Below are 24,207 nucleotides of genomic sequence, written 5' to 3'. Positions count from 1 at the left end.
AAATACATATGCTGTGTGTGTGTGTGTGTGTGTGTGTGTGTGTGTGTGTGTGTGTGTGTGTGTGTGTGTGTGTGTGTGTGTGTGTGTGTGTGTGTGTGTGGACTTGCATACTGTGTTTGAGGTGGAACTCCAGACTTCACCTGCTGGCTCTTGTAGCAGTTGGCATTTGCTTTTTCCCTTATTCCCACATGCTGGGAACTGACCCTGTTCATTTTTTAAAGTTTTAAGGTGAGGAAAACACACCTGGGCATAAGATCATATTTCTGCCGAGACCGAGAATCTCTTACCCACAGGGCGAGAAACTAGGCCAGAGACTTTGCACCCATGGCAACAACTCTACAAAGGAAAGGTACAAGGTAAGCAGTCACCAGGCTTTACACTGAGGGCCACATGGTGGTATCTGTAGATGCGGTCAAATCTCCTAAGCCAGAACACTATGGGCCAATAGTTCTTCATCCGAGACCAACAGCCTGACATTAACATAAACGCAACTGCTGTCCATCCCGCTAGACTGACCACGCTATTAACAGTCCTCACAGTTCTAGTGAAATCTAAAACAACACAGTCGCTGCATTAATGAGGCCCGGGATAATCTAGGATCTATTCATTAGTGATCCTTTAAGTGGGAATACATGTGGAGTGTCCGCGGCGACAGCCTTCTATCTGTGTCCATCGATGCCGGTGTCACAGTGACAGGACACGACGAGAGCGAGAAAGCCAGTGACAGCCTCTAATATCCCCTCACAGCTGAGGAGCAATGCTTCAGCTTGCCGCCAACAGCAGGCCATATTGGCGTCCAAAAGCAGCTATTAATTACAGCCATTACATTAATCAATGGCCTTCTTAAGTGATGGACAGCCGCGGAGAGACAGCGGGTTTGAGCCTGGGCGCTCGCCCCGTTGTCTGGCCCTGTCTCAATCGCTCCCGATCACGCCTGACAGTCCTCACACCCCCGGCTCCGTCCGCTTGCCCGTGATGGATCGCAGGCGCCGGCGCGGCTCCTCGTCTCCTTCGCCCATGACGCGCTCCCAGAAGCGGGAGGGATGTGCGGGCTCCACGGTGTGTGAGGGGCGCGTGGGCCAGGAGAAGTTTTTAGCACTGTCTTTATGTCCTGTGACAGCAAAGGCCCAGCAGCTGATAGGATTTTTTTTTTGGGGGGGGTGGGGCTTTGGTTTGGCGGCTCTGGTACAGTGCAATTACTTTGTCCATTTCTCTCTATGGTGGCAGCAGACAGGCAGAGCATTTCCCTCCTCACTCTCCTCTTCTTTTCAACGCCTCGCCTTTTCTGGGACATGACTGCAGCTCTGCCTGTCTGCAAGCAGGACAATGATGCTGCTTCTGATGCTGGGGTAAGCCCTGGGTGTGTGTGTGTGTGTGTGTGTGTAAGGCACATGCTAGCTCGCTGGCTGGCCTGCGTGCCGTTGGCACATGTGGGCTTGTTGGCCAATCTGACATTGCTGCAGGAGGATGCATTTGTGGAGGCTGTGCGTTCTGAAGAGAGGTCTCTGGGGGAGAGTGCCAGTGCCTACAAACACTCCAAGTTGTGCCTCTCTGAAGCCAACAAAGCAAACACAGGCCAACAACAGCCCTATATAGACCCCGACACCTTGGATTCAGCCAGAATAGCCAACTATCATTTTAAATGGATTTCAAGTACCACATTTATAATAACAAAACCAACATTTTGCATTATACTGAAATTTCAACTACATAGGCTAAATGTGCATATTATGTATGCAGGTATAGGCATATATGTATGTGTGTATGCATGTATGTATAGGCATAGGCATTTTCTTTCAAACTTGACGTTTGATCACACACATTCTCTGATGCATAATGTCTCTCCTTTATCCTCTTCCCAGCAGAGGACAGAGTCTGAGAGAGAGAGAGAATGAGAGAGAGAGAGAGAGAGAGACAGACAGACAGGGAGAGAGAGAGAGAGAGAGAAAGAGAGAGACAGACAGAGAAAGAGAGAGAGAGAAAGAGAAGAGAGAGAGAAAGAAAGAGAGACAGACAGAGAAAGAGAGAGAGAGAAAGAGAGAGAGGTTGAGCAGCAGAGAGCAAAGCCAGAGTGAGGGAGAGGCAGGGCTTTACGGCAGGCAGCCATTCCAAGATGAATGCTGCCATAATGTCCAATGCATCAGGGAGTACGCTGAGGGACTCTGCTGGAGCCGACTGATTGAGAGGTGGAGGTAATGGATGGAGGCGCCCCGTCTTGTAATAACATGCTTCAACTGGAGAAACAGCTTCTGTTCTTATTGCTTGGGGATTTGCAGATTCAGCACCCACACTTTAATGCACCAGTCTCTCATCGTTTGTGCACATTTGAAAAGCCCTATCTGTCAGGACGGAGAGTTCCTGTGTGTGTGTGTGTGTGTGTGTGTGTGTGTGTGTGTGTGTGTGTGTGTGTGTGTGTGTGTGTGTGTGTGTGTGTGTGTGTGTGTGTGTGTGTGTGTGTGGAGGTGGGGGGCACCCCAGTGTTCTGACTCTACTGGGTAATAGGTGTTACAAACAAATGAATGGAAAGAAGAGTGTGTGAGCGCTAAGGCAACTGTTAATTCCTCAGTGGGGCTGGGGTGAGCACACATCAACAGAGAGAGAGAGAGAGAGAGAGAGAGAGAGAGAGAAAAATGACAAATGTATTAAAAGAGGTGAATTAATGTCAGATCTTCAAAATTGCAAACTACTATGCTTCTCCGACCAAGGGCAAGAGATGTGATTCAGCATGGAGAAATCAGCCCTGCATACTGCATTAAGTGATGACAGAAAAGCAATATGTATAGATCCACTGTGTATCTGTTTGCACATCTTTGTGAATATGCATGCATGCGTGTGTGTGTGTGTGTGTGTGTGTGTGTGGGCGTGTTTCTCTATGTCCAGAGCCCTGCAGTTTTCTGTGCGGCTTGGATCATTCGTGGTCTACAGACGCTTTTAAAAACACCCTCTCCTCTCCTGTCCTCTCTTCCCCTCTCCTCTGTTCTCTTCTCCTCTCTTCTCCTCTCTTCTCCTTTCCTCCCTTCTCCTCTCTCCTCTCCTGTCCTCTCCTCTCTTCAACTCTACTCTCCTCTCCTCTGACAGAATGTCAGCTGTCAGCCTGCAGTGGAGAGATACTCCACACAACTGGGGTGGACGTTCCTCTGAATAGTTTGAGCTGTGAGATGGTGGTAAAATAGCGGTACCAATGCAAACTAAAACAGGTGCATTTTGGGGGAGCTTTGTAAGGAGGCACAAGGAACAAATAGAAATCAGATGCCAAGGTGCCTGCAAAACCTTGTTTTGTCATGAAGCAGGTGCTGTGTTTCTCCTTCTCTTGTTCTCAGCAAAATGGGAGCAGTGTGACTGTGAGCTATGAACTCCCTGCGTGATAGAGCTGAAGAAAGCCAGCTAGAGCTCCTCTGTTTCTCCTCACACTTCTTTGGATAAAGGCAGTTGGATGTCTTAATCTCACTATCCTTAAATAGATAAACACATGCACACACACACACACACATAGAATTTAGCCTCGGGCCACGGCTCACGGGTGGCAGTGATGAAGCATAAATATCAACATAAACAAACCGAGCATGTGCATGGATAGTCACATATCAAATCATCTCTGTTGTATGCTGAGCCTGGCAATGCTACAGTCTTTCATAAAAGACTCATCCATCTGCTAGCCCTGCCATCATATAATATACTCTAACATGCCATGACAATCTAGGAATATGGACTCAGCAGGAGTTTTATTGTTGAGCAGAGGGCTATCAAGGATATTCTATGACTACCGCATTTTCAAACACACGATATAAAAGACTCCACCACAGTAACATAAAATGGTTCAGTTTCTGTTCGCAATAAAATCTGAAGTGCAAAAGAACAGAACAGAATCTTCTTAGAAATTGCAAATGTATTAATGGGATCCATAAACACTAAATGTTCACACTGCCAGTTCTCCTCTGTCCAGTTGCTGCGCTGCTTTCATCCAGCTAGACAGCACTAAAATGTCAATGTTATTACTAAACCAATGTCAGTGGATTTGGAAATTAACCCAGGGCCCATCTGAACACACTATACTGATGAGATCTATTGCAAAATAATAGTGTGGCTAGTTAGTCCTAAAGATCAAATTTGAAAACGAAATCAGAATTGCAGTCTGAGCTTAGCCCCAGAGCATACGCGTCTACTTGTTCAGTGCAAAAGGCACCAGGCAGTTATTAAATCCACATTCTATCAAAAGCACTGAAAACATAAAATAATAGCAGGAGAAATGTCCTGGAGCTTAAATGGAAGGAATGTGATAGGAGGGACACTTTAATATTAGATGGCCACTCCTTTGGGCACAAACAGATCTAATTAAGATCTTTCATTAGATGTACCATGCCCTGAAACAGGGATGCTTATCAGATGGCAATACAATTGTAGACACACACACACACACACACACAAAAATCAAGTTATCCCACCATTTGGGGGTGGGGTGGTTTATCCTGACAGCTTGACAGAGACTGGGGTTATTCAGAGTTTAATGGAGAATGACTTGGACGGCCGTGTCTGAGACACCTGTTGGCCCTGTCGTATCTCTCTGGTTCCTCTGTTGTCCAAGTTGCTAAGGATGCGCTAAAGTGGCCTGAGCATATTTCCATTGATTTGCCTGTGCTGATTAGCGTGAGTAGTGCGATGTACTCTCCACTGATTGCAGTTGGCTGCTGTCAGTCCTTGTCCCAAGAGTCCCTTTCATGCTTTGACAAGCCCGCTAATACCATTATATATTTATTTACACACTTCTGATCTAGTGATTGTTTTTGTTTAGTCTTTTTTCTTTATTCCGCTTTTAAATCAGCTTCCTACTTGCGCACTGTTTTCATGGCTGGATGTCTCTGATTAAAGTCAGAGATAATGAAGCTCTGCATGTGTATGCCTGTGTGTGTGTGTGTGTGTAAGTGTGAGTGTGAGTGTGTGTACACTTACACCCCTATTTCCATCAACTCAATCACACACCCAGGGCTGATTGTTGTCTCAGTGCTTATGGCTTCCGCCTCCTCTCCTCAAAGGGCCGGGGTTAACTAACTCCCTCCGCTGCAGCAAGCCTCGGCATGCCAAGCAGCAGCATCAGCTCTGTGTGTCCCTGCCTCTCCTCCACACAAGGGGAACAAGAGTAAGAAATCAACTTTGGCTAATACCAAGTGTGTGTGCTCGGCACTTGAGTGACAGAATCCAGTGCCACTTGCCACACTCCATTTCCAGGCTGCTAAATATAGCAGCCGAGCTCCAATTTGTACACAATTTGCACAGCGGAATTTTAATAGGAGTGGTTGCCATGCGGCAGGCTGGATAGGGAGCGGAGCACAGCACAGCGGAGCACAGCACAGCACAGCACAGCGCGGCGCGCCACTGAGGCTGCCTGCTAACCCTGATTGACAGGCATGGCAGCGTTTGACTGAGAGGCTCCATGAGCTGATTAGTTACATGTGCTGAGTCTCTGGATAGCAGCGGATGGACCGGCCACTGCCAGCATCGCCTCACTCTGGCACAGGGTAGAGAGAGTGTGTGTACACTGCATGGCTCTGTCTGTGTGTGTGTGTGTGTGTGTGTGTGTGTGTGTGTGTGTGTGTGTGTGTGTTTCTAAAGGCATCAGCGTGTCAAAAGAGGAGGCCTGTACCACCTTAGCGTCAACATCAATCGGGAGCTAGGTGTCCACGATGTTACGCGAGTATACGATCAGTGATCTTGGATTATTGGCCAAGCCCGACGTCGGTCAGTCAAAGGGCACTCTTAAGCACCTCTAGATCATTTGTCCTCTTGGTTCCACCAGGAAGTGCGCAACAAGCTACAGAGAGCTAAAGTAATCCCGACAGCATCGACTGCTGTGCCTGATTTCAGACCTGTCTGGCAGCATGAAGTGAAAGCTTTCCACCGAGCACCGCGGCCCCTTTACACATCAGTGAAGATGCAAAGCACTCAGGCAATGTCCATCCTGGAAAACACATTCTAAAAAACCCATTCTGACATTACAGTAAAAAATTTAAGTGAACAAAGGGGTAAAAAAAAAAAAAAACCTTGCAACCTTAGTCTCTTACGAGATCTGGTACAATCTCAGCTCTAGGGTGTATAAATAGAGGTCGGCCTAATTGATAACCACAATACAATTACACTGAGCAGCTGAGCAGAAGAAAAGATGCTTACCGCAAATACCCAGTGACAAGGCTGGGGCTGGAGCTGTCGCTTGCTTAGATTACAAGCCACACGGCTCCACAAGGACAGCCAGATAAAAGGCAGCCGGGAGAAGCCGGTGGGAAGGGGGGGCCTTTATACCCAGGCCTGCAGAAGCAGGTGAATGAGGCGCCGGCACACACAATGGCACAGTCTGCCTTTTATGGATGCCCATCCGTCTACTGAGTGGAGCCACCGGCAGACCCAGAGCAGGCGCACAGGTATGGGATGAGGGCAGTCGCCAGCGCACAACACGGCTTGGCTGGTTAGAACACGTTTGTGGTATGTGCATGATTGCAATGACCTTCCCATGGCACAGTGGTTAAAAAGAAGCGCTTTTAGTTAAAGTCACTGCAAGCTAGTTCAAGGCACGCCACGCACCCACAGTGCCCAGAAATGAGAACGCAAGGAGGGGAGCATGTGAGTGGGGGGGTGGGGAGTGGGGGGGGGGCAGAAGTGGATGAATCAATGCTTTTCTGAAAATCCCTTCAATATGGGCCACTGATCCAGTCTGTCCCTTGGGAGGCTTCTGCCTGAAACCCACTAGCTTATTCGGTTACATTTCCTTCTCCTCCTGATGGTAAAATTTCAGTTACACTGCAATTCAGGAGTGGGGCTCTCCTATTCTCCCTGTTAGGGTCAAGTGGAAGTGACAACAATCTTATGACCCGTATTTTTTCCATAGATCACATACAAGATCTTTGCATGGAGATGCATCAACCCTCATCAGTGACACTGTGTAATATCTACAAATCAAGGAATTTAGGGTCTGATATGATGCCATCATAATACTCAACAAGGTTGTCCCTTACAAAGGCCTAGTAAGCAAATCCTGGATCAACCCTATGGTGCTGTGACTACCACTTAGCTCAACCTAACTTGCAGCGTTGGGATGCATTAATACAGTAAGGTCATACCTTATACTACCTGATAATACAAACTGCATCTACAGACTCAAAACCTCTTTAACAATATTTCTACTAGTCATGACTAAAACACACAAAGCCCAACCTGACGGGACTCGGCGTAGTTTTTACCCCCATGTATGGTTTAACACCACAGTCTTTAGTGTCCTCTGATAAACTGAGCCAATAGGCCACATTTTGCCCTTCTATTCTTAATGATCAGGTGTGCCTCACACTGGAACCCATAGTCAATAGATGATTGTGCGCTTATGAAGATTGATGGGAGCGAGCTGCCGGTTCCTTATGAGGCCCCAGAGATGCTTGCGCCAGTGCTTGTCCTCCAGCGCTGCTGCTGCCTGCATTCCAATGAAGCCCCACACCCTGATAAACAGTCGACAAGAAAGAGGGAGGAAATATTTCCACATTAAGGGAGAAGAAAAAAGGAAATAGAAAAATGGAGAAGCACTCCTCAAAGCCATTCTGAAAAATTAATATGCTAATTAAGTGCTTGCTCCAGGCTAAATCTTGGAAACTTTAGCGAGGGGAGTTATAAGCACTTAACAAATTACTTACACTATTACGCTGGGAGCCGTATACATTTTTAAAAGCGACTGCATTTCCCTCCTTTGCTAGTACAATAGACCTTGCCATTTTCTGGCAGATATTTTTCCCCAGCTGCCATTTAGGTATCTAAAAATTGATATCGGACTTGACTGTTGGCTGCTGAAATATTAAATCAGCCGAATGTTGAGGAGTTTATCAAGGCTCAGGATCGCTGGCTCTTAAGACGCTCTTTTCAGCAAAGCAGAGCAGCTTCAGACTGGTTAAAAAAGAAAAAAATAACATACATAACTGTCTAAACTAAGACTCAGATAATCACTGAAAAAAGCATGCCGCTCGCAATTCAATCTGAGCTGGCAGTGAAGAGAGGCTCCGCAAACAAATCGGACTCTTCTGAAGGAGTCGGAGGCATTTAGAGAGCAAATATACAAAGCTGTCACTTTTAAAAGACCTGACATTTTCAAACCACAGCCAAGCGGTGGCCACATCTTTGCCCCCCACCCACCCACCCACCCCACCCCACCCCACCCCAGCCCCCACCTCTATGGAGGTGTATTCTCCGGCTTACTCAGGCACAAAAAAAAAAAACCTACATATACATAAGAGTTCTAAACCTATTTCTAATATACTATCTGATGCCTGATTCATTCCTGAAAAGCTGGTTTCTTTTGTTTCAGGGAGAGGGGTTAAGGTAGTGTAGCCACCAACACACCACAGCACATCTGAGACGGAGAGAGAAGAGTCAAAAAAACAACACAATCTTGTTTTTCAATAAAAGAGTGGCTAGCAGATAAAGTGCCTGTGTGGCTGGCTAGCCCCGTAATTAGGACCCAGCTGGCTGGCGGACGCAGGCAGGGCTGTGACGTGGGGCCAGGGGAGCGGCCAGGAGGCGGGAGGGAGGAGGGCAGCCTGCGACTTCTTTCAGAGCCACATCCACAGCAACAACACCATTTGTCACCACCAATTCTGCACTGGATTACATCATAAATGTTCAATCCTTTTTACCAGGAATGGTGCAGGACGGTCTGGCACTCATTGTAGGGCCTCTAGTACAAAGAACTGCTAGTGCTGTTCCTGCCCTTGTGATGTATGGCAGTAATATCATCTTATTTACCTGCTCTCTTTTCTCTCCAATACATCCACTACTGTTTTGCACAGCCAAAGTGAAAGCAGTATCTTCAGCTACAGAAACTCATAATGATAATGATGTTTACACTTTCACCTATACATGCTCAAGAGAAGGAACAAAACCACAATGCTGTTTCACTAATACACTGTGTGCTGACCAACTGCATCACTTTTGTGTCTAAATGAATTTAGTATTCAGTGCATCTGTAAATCTGTATATCAGATGGATATATGGATAGATAGATAAGATAGATAGATAGATAGATAGATAGATAGTAGGGATGCACGATATATCGGCGGCCGATATATTATTGGCCGATAAGTGAAAATATTATTATCGGTCCGATAACATAATTCTGGCCGATAATTTGCGCCGATAATTTTTAAAGTCCTAATTTAGGCCTACGTAAGGTCCATCTGGCTACACTGAGCTACTTGAGCTTGGTTGGCTATACTTTTTCCTCAATATAATGTCAGCGGTGTGAATGTATTTCACCACTCTAACAAAATCTGTGGATATGCGTTCATTTGGGAATCTGTCCATCTCAAACTCCTCTCGTGAATGATCCGCCATTTAACCTTACCAGAGCGGAGCTCAGCCCTATCTAGAGCCGTCTTGTGCTGATGTGTTTGCACTTTACCGCGCTGGTCGGGGAAACAAATAAACAAACTCGTTAGTGGGACGAGTACATAAGTAGGCCTAGTTCTAAGTTTTAGTATTATATTTGCATTACTTTAGCTTGGGTTTTGTATTATTACCTATAAATATGCTAACCATTCCTGCTTCAGTTCCAGACAGGTCATCATAATAAGTTATTAAAACCTTCGGGGCTATAACCCCTTTCATTTCTGCTGCAGCAGGTTGTGCGCAACAGAGTAGATGGACATAAGATACAGTCTGAGGAGTTGCAGCTTTATTCAGTTACCCGCAGTTGAAACTAAACCTAAGTTTCCCTCACAAACTCTGATTTGGTCGCTATACTGTAGCTTATTCCCAGCTGAGCCGTTTATGAGTGTTTAGTAGTGATGGGGACGAGACCGCCTATGCCGAGTCCGAGTCAAGACCGAGTCTTTGAAGGGTCGAGACCGAGTCGAGACCGAGTCTGTTGGGTTTCAAATACAGTCGAGTCCGAGTCAAGACCGAGTCTCTGAGGAAGCAAGTCCGAGTCGAGACCGAGTCCTTTAGGAGTCGAGACCGAGTCGAGACCAAGACTATAAAAAATGTTCAGTTTTAATATTCATAATTTAATATCACTCCAGTTAATAATCAACAGTTAGGCCTACAGACTAAGCTAGATTGGGAATTGTTTAGAGGAGCAGTTTTAACGTCCTAATATGGACTATGCTGACCTACAGACACTCACCGGCAGCAGAGCCATAGAAATAAATAAACGGCTCTGACGGCAGTATCTTTGCATTGCACCATGGGATGTCATTTTTAAATAATGCCGGTCAACATTGCATTTTATTATTATTGTTGTTATGTGTTGTCTGTTTTTTTATATGAACATAAAAAATGCGTTGGTCTCGAGGACTCGGTCTGAAATTACGAGTCCTTCTCCTCCCACTGTGGTCCGAGACCGAGTCAAGACCGAGTCTTTGAAGGAACGAGTCCGAGACGAGACCGAGAAAGCAGAAATTGGTCTCGAGACCGGACTCGAGTCCGAGACCGGACTCGAGTACTACATCACTAGTGTTTAGTCCTAAATGAAAACGATTCATACTCTCTAGCCACTCACTCGCAATTCACTGACGTCAGGTTCACTTAAAGGAGCCACACATACTGTTATGTTGACTGCTGTACTATTGAGGACTATTATGAGTTCTGTCCATCATTTGGTGGTAGGTAAAATTACTGCAATAAAATTATGCTTATTAAATGCTTTCCCCAAATCACTTTTCACAATTTTTTTTCAAGAGTAATATTATCGGTTATCGTATCGGTATCGGCCACAACAAACCAATAAATATCAGTTATCGTTATCGGCCCTAAAATTCCATATCGGTGCATCTCTAATAGATAGATAGATACACATAGATACACACACACACACACACACACATATTGCATATGTGAGTATGAAGCACACATTTTTGTTTAATTAACACACAATAAAGGCCTATGTATGTTCAGCTTAATGTTGATGCAAGTTTTGCGTGTGGGCTCAGAAGTGCGCTCTGACTGCGTGGTTCTAAGCACATTAACTGTAGTCTCAGTCCACTTCATCTGATATTTCCTCTGATTTGGAGAGCTGAGGAAACCCGTCTAAACATCACAGCTAATTAATGGCTAAGAGCTCAGTCGTGCGAAAGCCGGAGAACACACCATGGAACACTTGACGGATGAGATGTGAGCAAATGTTCAATCTGCCGCAGATCCACTTATTTTACTTGGTTGACCAACTCGCTTCAGTTTGAGCTACTGTACAGCTGGTATTTATTGCCCATTTACTACAACGCTCTTGATGCCGCTGCTCTGTCTGACTACACCATTAAAGGTTAATAAAAGGGCATGAAGCAAGCAATGTCAAAAAAATAACTCTACAAGGACTCTTTAAAGGACTGAGACAGGCTCATGGGATTTCTGTAACGGAGCTATCGTTTACTTGACAACTCTAGTGTTTCTCGTTACTGGTCTGAAAGCATCCACCAATGTGTGTGTGTGTGTGTGTGTGTGTGTGTGTGTGTGTGTGTGTATTAGGACTGTGTGTGATGGGAAATAAAGAATATCTTATTTTCTTTCAACATCCATCTGATTTATCTGTATTTTGGCAGAATTCCAAAAGCAAGAGCAATATCTTTCTGTTAAGTTAGAATCACTGGGTTGTAAAATAGTACATAATGATGTGTTCCAACACTAAAAGAAAGTGGTAGCAATGTTATTTTTTTCTCTCTCTCTCTCCCACATACACACACAACACACACGGGGAAGTAGAAATGTTCAGGACCACTCAGTGATGGAAGGCGAAGTGGAGTTGTCCTTTTCCACACACAGAACAATATTTCCCATTGTGCTCATTGACACATGCACCATGAAACTCTCTCACAACAATTCTATGTGTAGATATGAGCTGAACATTTGAGAAACTCCTCTGCTTTTCTACTCAATGACATTAAGCCCATGTATTAGCAATTGCCTGAGCCTGAGCAAGGAGGCTCTGATACTGACTCAAACACACACACACACACACACAAACACACACACACACACACACACACACACACACTGCGACAGATAAAAGCCGTCTTTCTGCTTCTCCACCGTCTTTTCCTTCCCCAACAGGAGTCGTTACACTCCGATGTGCTGAAGCTCCGGCCATTTGGCGGAGAGATTCAGCAGTTCCATAATCCCTATTGATGAGAAGTATTAACCTTCCCCATGCACTGCACTGAGACCTCCAGAAAGCCAGAGAAATTCACTAGCCAAGGAGCAAAGGGATTACTGTCAAGGAAAATGTGTGTAAAGGCTCTTAAGAGAACATGGCGGGTTTCACAGGCCCATAATTACTATTACTTCACAGTAAACAAAGAGTACGCAACATACAAACAGGGCAGGGACTGTTTTAGAAAATAACAAATTAATGACCTGCACATCAACAGACTGGGACTATACCATGGGCTACAATTCTCAAGTCACATCATGTAAGTAAATCCCTACAAGATTTCAACTAATTTCAGTGCTGCACTGCAGGGAAAATACCACCACCATGTACATCTATCTGGATAGTGTAGGTCAAGTAAACCTCAAGTAAAGACGAACTACTTGCAATTGTGATAACAACTCTAGTGATGAGCTCTTTAAATGACTATGAATATCCAAAAGACTAGAAACCTTGAACTCTAATGCTGAAGATGCCTAGCTGTCCAAACTCTCACTACATCCGTGCGCTCTTCCTGTTCTATGCTGGATAACAAGGATGAAATGATCAGATAAATAAGCTTCTGCCAGTCTTTTTTTCCTCTGGGTTAGGTCAAAAGTCTTGTACAGTCTCAATCCCCTTTTTGGATAATTACCGCATTCCAACATTTTCTTTTGGTTTGCAGTGCCAGGAACCACTGAGCAATTAAAAGCACCACTGTTACAGAAATGCTGCTTTCAAGCCTAGACAGACTGCCTGATCAATACAACAGTGGGATTTGAGTTATGTCTCTGCTACACTGCACTGCTGAAGACATCATTCTCTGTAGCTATCTAAAGGGAACCACATGCAGCATTACAGTAAACATCACTAAAAACACACACACACACAGAAGGGCTGGTCACCCACGTCTCATAAGGAGGTAACTATTCAGAGAGAGCCAACGGACAACCCATATCCTTATTAAGTCTGTGAGCTTGTCTTCCCTGAAGGTGAAACAGAAACACACACATGTGGTCAGAGAGAGCTCTGGTTTCCTGTGTGCTGCAGAGGATCCTATGCTAACTCAGCCCAGACCAGAAAACTGAGCACAAACAGCATGCTAGCCTGTGCACACAAGTGTGACCGATTACTGCCACTGCAGGGAGAGCTTTCGGTGCAACGTTTTCTCCAAGTCACACACTCACTAGCTGCCTCTCTCAAAACACTCACACTCACACTCACACTCACTCTCTTACTGCCGTCCCTTACTCTCCTGACATAGATCACCAGTCCATGACAACGGTGATCACCAGCACCAGAGCACTTTCTCTTCTCCAATGTACTGTATGGGAGCTCAACAAACCTGCTGTGGTGCCTGCAGATGCCTTTCTTATCTTAGTCCTTTTCATGTACAATTCTGTTAATGGGTCAAATAACAACATGGGCTGTGTGTGTGTGTGTATGAATATGTGTGCATCTGGGGAGATACTCATGGGCCCATGTTCACTACATTATCATGTGTCCCAAGAGAACGAGCCCCCTCATCCCTCTTCTGCTGTAAAAAGCGTTAGCCTAACCTGGCCGTGCTGCCTGTTAATCCTGCTAAGAGTAGCCAGCATCTCCAGCGCTCACTGAAAGATTTGATTTGGCTAAGTGTTGAATTTAAAAAGATCCTCCGCAGCCTCAAAGAAGCATCTCTGCAAGCAAACAGCGACTGGTGGCATGTACCTGCAAGATGCACGCACAACTGATTTACGTTTTCTCCTCTAATCTGAAGAAAACCTTTCACGTACAATTACTTGTTGAGGCTAATCAAAGACAAATGTCTATAGCAACGGCACTTTATCCATGAGAGACGGTGATCAAAAGATTGAGCACAGAGCTTTGTGAAAGCCATTCCTGCACCGGCATGAAAACACAGCAGACTCTCCCCTTTTCTCACTTAAGTTCTCCTCGCTTGCGCTACACCCATTCTCTTCCCCCCCCCCCCCCCAAACACCCAGTCCCACCCCTGGCACCAGCACCAGCACCAAGCCACCCATCACAAAGGAAAAAGGGAACAAGCTCAAATGCTGCGTGGCCTCAGATTTCACATCTGTCTCCCGGTGATATCAGCTGCAAAAATAAATTGACTTTGAGAAATATTTGAGCTCAAACAGTTTCGGTCTCTGTGCTAATTAATAAAACGGCTCGACAAAAACAAGCAGGCCGATAGGTTTACACTGTAAACAGCCGCGGCGTGCTGCCTTAGCCAGATAAGGCTTGTTCAAACCCAGTTGGAGTGGAGTTCTGAGTGCGGCACCATAGCCCTACTCACTCCCTCCTCCCCACCACAACCAACATGGCTAATGGGCTCCTATTAACTAGTAACAAAGCTCCTCTTTTCCATCAACTTGGATTACTGATCAGTAATAATCGTACTAAGAAGAGGGTGTGACGGGAGCAAGATATTTGGAGCAAATATGTTCCATGTACTCTGTAACTGCATATTGCTGCATGTCAAGTAATGTCAACATTAATTAAGTGGTTATTGTCATCCTGAGGGCTAGGCCATGTCACGTTTCAAAAGGGTGACCTGCTGCTTGCTAAACAGTAATACTAGCACAGATCTTTCTGTGTGTCTCCTTTTCTTTTGCCTTCTAAGGAGACCCAACCTAATGAAAAACACACACACACACACACACACACACACACACACACACACACACAGACACACACACACACACACACACACACACAAGCAACACTAAAAAAGCCCAGACACAGCCTGAACACATTTGCTTCTCTCACTCCATCTCTCACTCTCTTGCTCCCCCTTTTTTTCTCTTTTTTTCCAGCGAGCAGATCCTCTTTTGTTCTGCATAAATGCCAATTACCTAATTCTCTCTAGCATGCAAATCAGATGAAAAGGGGCCACGGCAGATTGCCCATAGAGCTCCACACAGCATCGTTTCCACAGTGACAAGAAGGGTACCTTTTGGGACAATTCTCTACTTAACACTTTAATCAAGCTTCATTTAGAGGGGGGAGGGGGGAGGAAAAAAGTAATAGATTTTTTTGTTACCCTCTACAGCTTCAGAGTAATAACAATCACTTACCCCCCCCCCCCCCCCCTTACCTCCAGCCCACGACTACATTTCATTCATTACCAAAAAACCTCACTCTGCAGTCCAATACTTGGAGCACGTTAACACACGTGAAAGCCCACTAACAACCTCTAACAACCAATTTAAAATATTACAATTTCATTTCCCCTTTCTTTCAGGGAAACAGGGGTGGGGATGGGGGGGGTGTAAGAGTAGAACAATCCTAAAACAATCACCATACTCCATTTGGCAATACAGAAGGTTGTGTTCCCTTGGCTCAATTGGGGCTGTTCTGCCAAGACCCTTTCTGCATGGTTTAGTTGAGCTGTTCTCTTTAAGAAGAAAAATGGCACAATTAGGGTAAAGCCAACATAGTGAAGAGAGTGGGGCAGTAAAAAAAAAAACGAGGACAGCTCAGGTATATTAAAACAGAGTGAACAATGAGAATTGCTTCCACTCTCTTTCCACTCGACGAGATAAATTCACACCCCGCTCAGCATTCATCACCCCACCAACTGCCACTCATGCCGGAGCACTGACAGGAGCCGGGCATGGGCACACGCGTGGTGCTGAGGACAACGCACAAGCAAGCACTTCAGAAGATGCCCTCAGCGCTCGCCTCGCCGTCGCCTCGCCATCTCCTAGCCTCCCGTGTCTCGGCCTGAGCAGGCCAGGGCAGTGCCAGGAATAACAAACCAAAGCTGAGAGAGGAAAAAAAACTAGAGAGAGAGAGAGAGAGAGAGAGAGAGTGAGAGAGCCCTCCCAGATGGGTCTGCCGGCTCACTGACATGTTATTACACTTCATAAGCCGTCCCGTCTGACTCCCTGTGAGGCTAATGTCACTGACGCCCACTCCAGGAAGTGACCTCGCTAATGAAGGGTGAGGGGCGCTTGGTTCCCTTCCAAGGGCCATACCTATGATGAGGAATACTAATTACAAAAACAACCTGAAGGTGACAGAGAGAGAGAGAAGAGAGAAAGAGAGAGAGAAAGAGAGAGAGAGAGAGAGAGATAGAGAGAGAGAGAGAGAGAGAGAGAGAGAGTGAGCAAGCAAGAGATGAGACCTTGAGCAAAATAAAAAGCTGGTATAGTGACAAAAAAGTTCTGTGCATGACTGGTGCCAGAAATTCCCTCTGCATAACAATAAAGCTGAAAACCCCACTTTCAATGTGCCTTCCCTGAGAAGAAAACCAAAGTCCATTGTTATCATAAGTGTTATTTACACTTCGCTTTTCGCTGCATCCACAAGATTAAAAACACCATCACATTTGTACAATAAGAGCAATTAAACTATTGATGCATGATAATTTGGCGTGACATTTAGCACAGGCAGAGAGACAGAGCCACGCGCCTCTCGGTATTCCGAGCATCATTGGCTTCGCCTGAAAAAAGCAACCAAGAAAATGGGCTTCTTTAAACGATATGCACGACAGGGAAAAAATGTTGAGAGAAAAAAAAAAAGAAAAGAAAACGGCTCCACGCCACAAGATCTGAATCACCAATGATCCTCTCTGAAACCACTGAAATAATCCTGCAAAGGAATGATTCATGGAAGCAACAAAAAGACTGCAATTAATATCTGCCAAAGAGAGGACGTGTACTCCCTCTTTTTTGTGTGAATATGAGGCCTGCTCAGGATAATCCATCAACACGACTCCTCAGACAAGAGCATACATTTATGTGATAAGAATGGAAAAGGTGTCTCACCTCTTACACTTCACTCACTGTATACACAACTAGTGCTGACACTGTCTGTAGTTTATGTCATTCAGTTAGAGCACCAATGACACTGATTAAGCACTACGAACTGTGCTGTAGCGTTTGTATTTGGTTACTGATGTCAATGGTTTGTTTATCGCGTCTCTCATCTCTACTGCTACATGATGTGGGGAGATTAAGAATTCATATTATGAGCTAATAGTGAATAATCTCTCTTTGAATCTTCAGAAGGAACTTGAAGGAGACCAGAAGCACTGCAAAATTGGCTGTTCAAAGAGCGCGGCAACCTTTCTATGCCAATTATGCATCACCTGGTAGCCAGACCTCACACCATGCAGGTGTCTCTTGACACTTTCATTTCAAAGTCCGCGCATTCATTTTTAATGATTATAAAAGCAGACATTAAAAAACGAAATCTATTCATTGAACCCCAAAGACAAACACAGCTTGACATCTTCTCCTGCTTTTCCTCGCCAGTCGTATTTGTGTTTCTTTCCCCCCTCTCCTCCACATTCATCTCTATCATTTATGTCTTGGGTCCTCGCTGGAGCGCCGGTTCAAAGACATTTTCTCGTATTGCACTCCCCTGCCTGAATGGATGGATATAACACAGTATAATCAAAACAACTGACACTTGCCCTGAATCTGCCATGAGATTTCGGGTCACATCCTTCACCGGGAGGCAGGATATTACAGAAGAGAACTCACCTCTGTGATTTGCCTCAACACCATCTTTTTTTGTTTTTTACTGTGGACTACATTTTGACAATGACTGGTTTAAGCTGTTCATCTCTACGGTAAAGGCAGACACAGAGCTGTAGCTCCATAACCAGGCATTACCGTATGTTTATATATCTGCGTAATGTCTACTCTCACTTTACAGCACACAAGCATGGTGCATGTCTTTTTTTCAGATGGCCAGGTTTAGTGGAGAGTGGTTCATGCCTCCCAGTCCCTCTACCATGGCAATTGATTTTTCTGTCTCGATACTTGTTCATCCCACTTAAAGCGCTTGTTGCCTATGGAGAATCTGTTGTGGCAAATTGTATCCTGCAGTTTCTCTAGCCTGAAATAGACCACTGGAGAGGACGAGAGGAGTTACTACTATAACTATGAAGCTATGTGTGACCAAAAGCTTTACATTTTCACTTTATGGCTCTTTGAATTTGAAAAGTATAAGAAACTGATGTTACATTTTGCTTGCCTCACCTGCTTAAGACCAGTAATATTCCTGCCAATACCTTAAAACAGTTCTAAAATTTGAATATAAATATGGCCCTCCATACAAACTAAACAGAGTAACGAATTGCGGAGCATTCAAACTGGCCAAAAATGGAAATGGCCCTGATTGTGCAGATGTCATGGTGAGATAGGCCATCAGACGCAATGAGAACATTCTGTGGAATATGGAGCTGTGCTAATAGAAAAAGGGCCAATCAAAAGGGGAGAGACTGGATGATGCCAGCTTGTTTTTCCTGCCGGCTGTTGCACGCCATTTTTCTGCCCTTCTCAGCAAAACTAAAGACAATGCAGTTGTAAAATAATATCTTGGAGGACGAGAGCAGCAGCAGCAGCAGCAGCGGCGGCGGTGGTGGCGGTAGCAGGAGCGTGCTGAAGGGCACGGCCCGGCACTGCTGAGTCTGGCCCAGTAAAATGCATCATTAATGGTCCCTAAAGACCCCGCTCTCAGGTGGAGCTGCACTGTTTGTCTTCATACACGTTGGAGATTAGAGGCCAGAGCTCCGGGCATGCTCCAGTAGAGCGCGGTGCCAGTTTGGTTGGCTTACCTCCCGGCATGGCAGTGCTCGAGATTCCCCCAATATCACTTTTCACTGCAGAAAGAAAAAAAAAAAGAATACGAGGGGGGAGGGGGGGGGGGGGGGGGGGGGGACGCTCTACTGCAGTGTGCCGCTTCAAAACTTGCTGTGGAGGTGGGCGAGTCCGACATTAGTCAAGCTGCTGAGCGTTTGGCAAAAAAAAAGACAAATACTTCCTACTTCCTGTCAACAGCCCGGAGTTGAACACATTGCCTCATTTCTAAAGAAACACTGCAACCCACTCGTCTCCCCTAAACCACACTACAGCGAGGGAATGAGCTCTGACAACCAGAAGGAGCCAGCCATGACTATCTACCTGTCTGCACATCTTGCCAGCCTGCCTCAGGCCATACCCCATACCCATGCAGGAGAACAGAGGAGAGCCAACGTGCGTCGGTAAATAACAATTCAGGGAACCAGGAGCGCTTTGTCTTGCTATCTAATCAGGGCAGTGGTATCTGAACAACCCTTGTACTATTGCCAGAGACAAAAGGCAAGAGAAAATCCAAACAAAGCATTCATTTCAGCTGTGCGTCATGCCCAGAGTTGTCTCTCGGATGGCACGACCCACATGCTTTATTGCAGGTGCAGAAGAAAACTGCTCTCTCAAGCTTCCTGCACATTCATTAATAAGGGCGGTGTTTCTTTTCTCCACGGCTCTATCTGTAAAGTGTCTCCTGCAGAGACGAATGAAAGCAAAATAGGAAGAGCACATGGGGGCAGATAGGCTGGCAGACTTGCTGGATCTCTCTCAGAACTGAGAGGAAGAGAGTGAAACATGGAGGACAAAAGGAAGAGCAGTTATAGGGCATGAAGATGTGGTGATGCTGAAAGACATTCATAATATACTCAGACTGGAAAGGTAATGTAATTCACACACACACACACACACACACACACACACACACACACACACACACACACACACACACACACACACACACACACACACACACACTATATCTTCGTCACTACAGCATAACGGATGTTCATCTCCCATGGTGGCTGGCTCGGTCCTTATATAGACAAATGTCCTATTCTCCGGGGTCTCTGGTCATCTCCTCTGGGCCATGACAGAGCTATTTTCAGCCTGCTGTGCCACTCTGCCATCCATACAGGGCCAGAGACGAGAGCACAATCACCTCAATGTCAAACTCAAATTGTGGTGGTGGTCCCTGTCAATAGTGGTCACTCCACATCACACACGCAGAGAGAGAGAGAGAGAGAGAGAATGCTAAGGGAGAGCCGGTCATGTAGGTGGACAGCGCTAGTGCTTAAAAGCTTTTGAATGATAACAAAGATAGTGAAGATGACGCCGTGTGGCCCAGGGGACGATAAAGTCACACGTCACAGACGCAGCGGCGAGAGGAGGGGAGAGGACGCCCATATGGAGCTGTGACTCTGTGGATTTGTTGTGTGTGTGTGTGTATGTATTACAGACAAAGAAAAAGAGACAGACAGAATGAGAGAGAGAGAGAGAGAGTGTGTGTGTGTATGTGTAGTGAGTGTGTGTGTATGTGTGTGTGTGTGTGTGTGTGTATTAGAGACAAAGAAAAAGAGAAAGAGACAGACAGAATGAGAGAGAATGAGTGTGTGTGTGTGTATGTGTGTCAGAGACAGAGAGAGAGTGTGTGCGTGTGTGAGAGAAAGAGTGATAGATAGATAGAGAGAGAAAGAGAGAGTGAGAGAAAAAGTGTGTGTGTGTGTGTGTGTGTGTGTGTGTGTGTGTGTGTGTGTGTGTGTGTGTGTGTATGTGTGTGTGTGTGTGTGAGTGTGTGTGAGAGTGCGTGTTTTGAAAAAAAAACAATCCCAAGACCAGCCAAGGTTAAAGAAACACGGGAGCCTCACATCAAGTTCAACAGTTCAACTAGCAGCCACATCAGCAGATTAGGGATCGGAGGAGCCAGAAGTGCTGATTGGATGAAAAGCCATATGCTGCACTGACAGGCTGCGTGGAGCTGCTGGGGGCACTGGTTTACGTGACACACGCCACTGCAGGGAGGCCCTGCACCACGCCACACCAACCGCACCAGCCACACCAACCGCACCACACCACACCACACCACACCACACCACACCACACCACACCACACCACACCACGCTCTTCACCCAGGTGCTGCCGCCAGGCCTACTCTATCTCAAGTGCCGGAGAAAGAGCAAGGCAAACTGACTGTGACACCAAAGGGTGGATTGTATTACCCAGGGCCGAGTGTGGGAAGGCGAGTGTGAGTGAGTGTGTGTGTGTGTGTGTGTGTGTGTGTGTGTGTGGTGGGGTGGGGTGGGGGCCATGTCTGAAAGTGAGCCGTAAACTAACCAGAACATGCAGAGGAAGCCTCTGTGAAATCTCAGTGCATTGGCAGCTCTAACAGATATCAGCTGGAACAGGGTGCAGACATGCAGACACACAGACACACACACAGACAGACACACACACACAAACACACACACACACACGCACTGTTTCTGTACAACATGCAAAGGATGTCTTTTCTCTGTGTGTGTGTGTGTGTGTGTGTGTGTGTGTGTGTGTGTGTGTGTGTGTGTGTAACAGGCTGGGCACACTCACACTACCGATGCCTTCAGATCATTAACATAGAAGCGTGTTTTAACATACAAATCCTTGCGCCCAGCGTACTGAAACAAATGGTCTGCGCCGACACAGGGCCAGGCTAAATTTAGCACTTTTTCCATGCAGTGGCACAAGCCCTGAGCTGGACAGCACAGCCTGGGAGAGAGCTGGACCTGCAGGGCAGCAGGATGCTTTACCGGCCATTTCAGGCCAACCAGCACCTCTCGCAGCGTTTTTTTCCAGATGGCCAGGCAGTGGGTAGGGTTACACTGTGTCACTCTGCAGAGGTTGGACAATGTTAGCGAAATCAAAACAACCGAGGAGGCTTCAGAGCTGAGAGGGAACGGTCATTTTTTTCAGACTCTGTTTCTCCCTTCTGCCATTTTAGCTCTAATACCTCTTACCTATTGAACACCATGGATAGGCCTCTATTCTTGTCCTTTTCTGCACACCACTCCAATCCAATCACATATTCTCTCTCTCTCTCTCTCTCTCTCTCTCTCTCTCTCTCTCTTCCTGCAGCCCTTTTTTGACAGAGTTTATAGGGCTCAAAAGAAAAATGATGAAAAGGTCGACAAGGTCAGCCATCAGGCGGAGGTGTCTGATACACTTCATTTAACTACAATCCCCAGCCGCTCCCAGTGTTATTTTCCAAGGTCTTACTCCAATGAGGAGGAGCGGAAGAAAGGCAAGATGAAAAAAGCGATTAGTGCGGGATTGGGAAGTGTTCATAATTCATATTCCCTGTAACCAAGATGATTTCCCACATCTTAAAGAGAAAGATCACAGACGTAATGTGAAATGGGTCTCAATGGAGACCTTAGCGGGGGTGAAAGGGGTGGAGTTTGCCCCCTTTAAAAAGCACTCTGGAGGATTCCACAGCAGAGCTGCCTTATGCCTACAAGCACTCTCTCACACATAGATCACACACACACACACACACACACACACACATATATACAGAGACACACAAAACACACATACACACTGCAATTGCACTACACACGGATCAATCATACACACATTCACACACAACAATATACAACACTGACAGCATACAAAATGAAAATAAAGATGGTAACTTCTTTGTACACACACAGAAACAAACACGCACTCACAATGTACTGCATGTACAAACACACCAAATGCACAAGCAAATATACACTCGAACTACAAACTCAGTGTCTTGAGTCACAAACTAATCACGCAAACAGTTCTAATGACATCTCCTCTCCTGTGTCCCTCTATTAAAAGCTCCCAAAGGAGATGTGAGCAGCATAGGAAAGGCACAGAGAAAAGAGAGAGAAAGACACAGAGAAAAGAGAGATAGAGAGCCCTCTCTTCTTGCTGCAAAATATCTGATGTCAACTTCGATGACTTCGATGAATTTTGCAACGCTACGATAATGCGGCTCAAAGGTGCTGAACAGATAACCATTTCATGGTTGATACGTATATACTTTCCCTTTTTTAACAAATGCAATAAGTATATTAAGTTCATATTATTTACTGTTCTTTTGTTAACAATACCTTTATCATAGTGAGCTTTGTCAATATTGTACAGTATATGATATCATGATAAAAAAAACGGTCATAAAAACAGAGCTCATTTGCAGAGGGTGGGAGGGAGAGAGAAAGACAATGGCAGACTACAGGTGAAAGGGATGGCCACCCAAAGACTTAGTTAAGGATGGTGATAACAGACAGAGCACATGAGGGTGGAAAAGACAAAAATGGCAACAATACAGTCTGATTTCTAAAACAGTAATTAACTCTGTTATTCCAACATACTGTATCACCTGCCCCCATACTCAGTTATTCCCCTCCCTCTCCTCACTAGGTGCCCAAATTGGACCACATCCATACTTGACTGGGACACACCAATAGAGAGCGTTGCGTCACACAAAGAAGTCAATTTTCTCCTACATGACTGCCTGCACTATTCAGACAAATTGGTGTCGGAGGAACATTCCTCTGATTATTTAAATTGCAGAGCAGCTTTTAATTACAGTATAATCTGAAATAAAAGGGACATTTTCTTACCTGATATAGATCTATGCCAACAGCTAAGAGCTCTTTTTCTTATTTTTTCTCGACTTATAAAAATGTTAAATGCACAAATAAACAAACCAGGGGGCAGGTAATTAAAGTATGCAGGTAAAAATGAGTTGTCTTTAAGATGTAGCAATATGTAATTTACTGGTGGCAGGAGGACGAGTCAGGCAGACTGTCCACGACTGTGTCTAAAGCAGCAGAAATATCAGTCCCCTTGGCAATTGTCTAATAAATGTAGGATAAATAGTGCATTCTCCAGCACCAAATGGTGCCCCATGCAGCTTGGAGAGACAAATATTACTGCCGAACATAACCCAGTTTTCTTTTCCTGCAGTCATTATTACTGAAAGGACTGCAGAGCCAGGAAAATGCACCCCATTATACACCAGCAGGGCTGCGTGAAAAAAACTCAGGGCGTTCACAACGCTGGAGAGAGATACAATCTGTCCAAGCGGCTGGACTTCATCGCGTGTGTCACCAATGGTGCGATAATGCTAAAGAGACAAGATGACACCATAGCACTTCCATTTCTCTGTGTCACTGGCGACCCTTCAGCCTCACCATAAAACAACAGCAACACCCTCCGCCATCAGCAAACACCCAGAAACATGAGGAGACATTAATGTCCAGATTGCTCACAAAATGGCCAGGAAAACAGCACAGAATAAATCACTTTCCCAAATCAAAGCACTGCACAAGTCGGGAGACAGAGGAGTAGAATCCCATAAAAGCCCTGAGGAGCCACGGTCCCCACTCTCACAGAAAAAAGCGTCTTCACACACACACTGGTGTCTAGTCGCCGGTGAAGGAACCAAATAAGGAGCGCCCTGAAAATTC

The 24,207-nt window shown here is 45.6% G+C and overlaps 1 protein-coding gene across 17 annotated transcripts in view; it reads right to left on the bottom strand.

Moving 5' to 3' along the window:
- Positions 1–24,207, bottom strand: part of msi2b (musashi RNA-binding protein 2b) — a 225,047-nt gene that overhangs the window by 175,486 nt on the left and 25,354 nt on the right. The window lies entirely within an intron of this gene.

This window comes from Alosa sapidissima, chromosome 15 (assembly GCF_018492685.1).
Source record: "Alosa sapidissima isolate fAloSap1 chromosome 15, fAloSap1.pri, whole genome shotgun sequence".
Classification (NCBI taxonomy): Eukaryota; Metazoa; Chordata; class Actinopteri; order Clupeiformes; family Clupeidae; genus Alosa; species Alosa sapidissima.
This window is presented reverse-complemented; position numbering and strand designations above follow the sequence as displayed.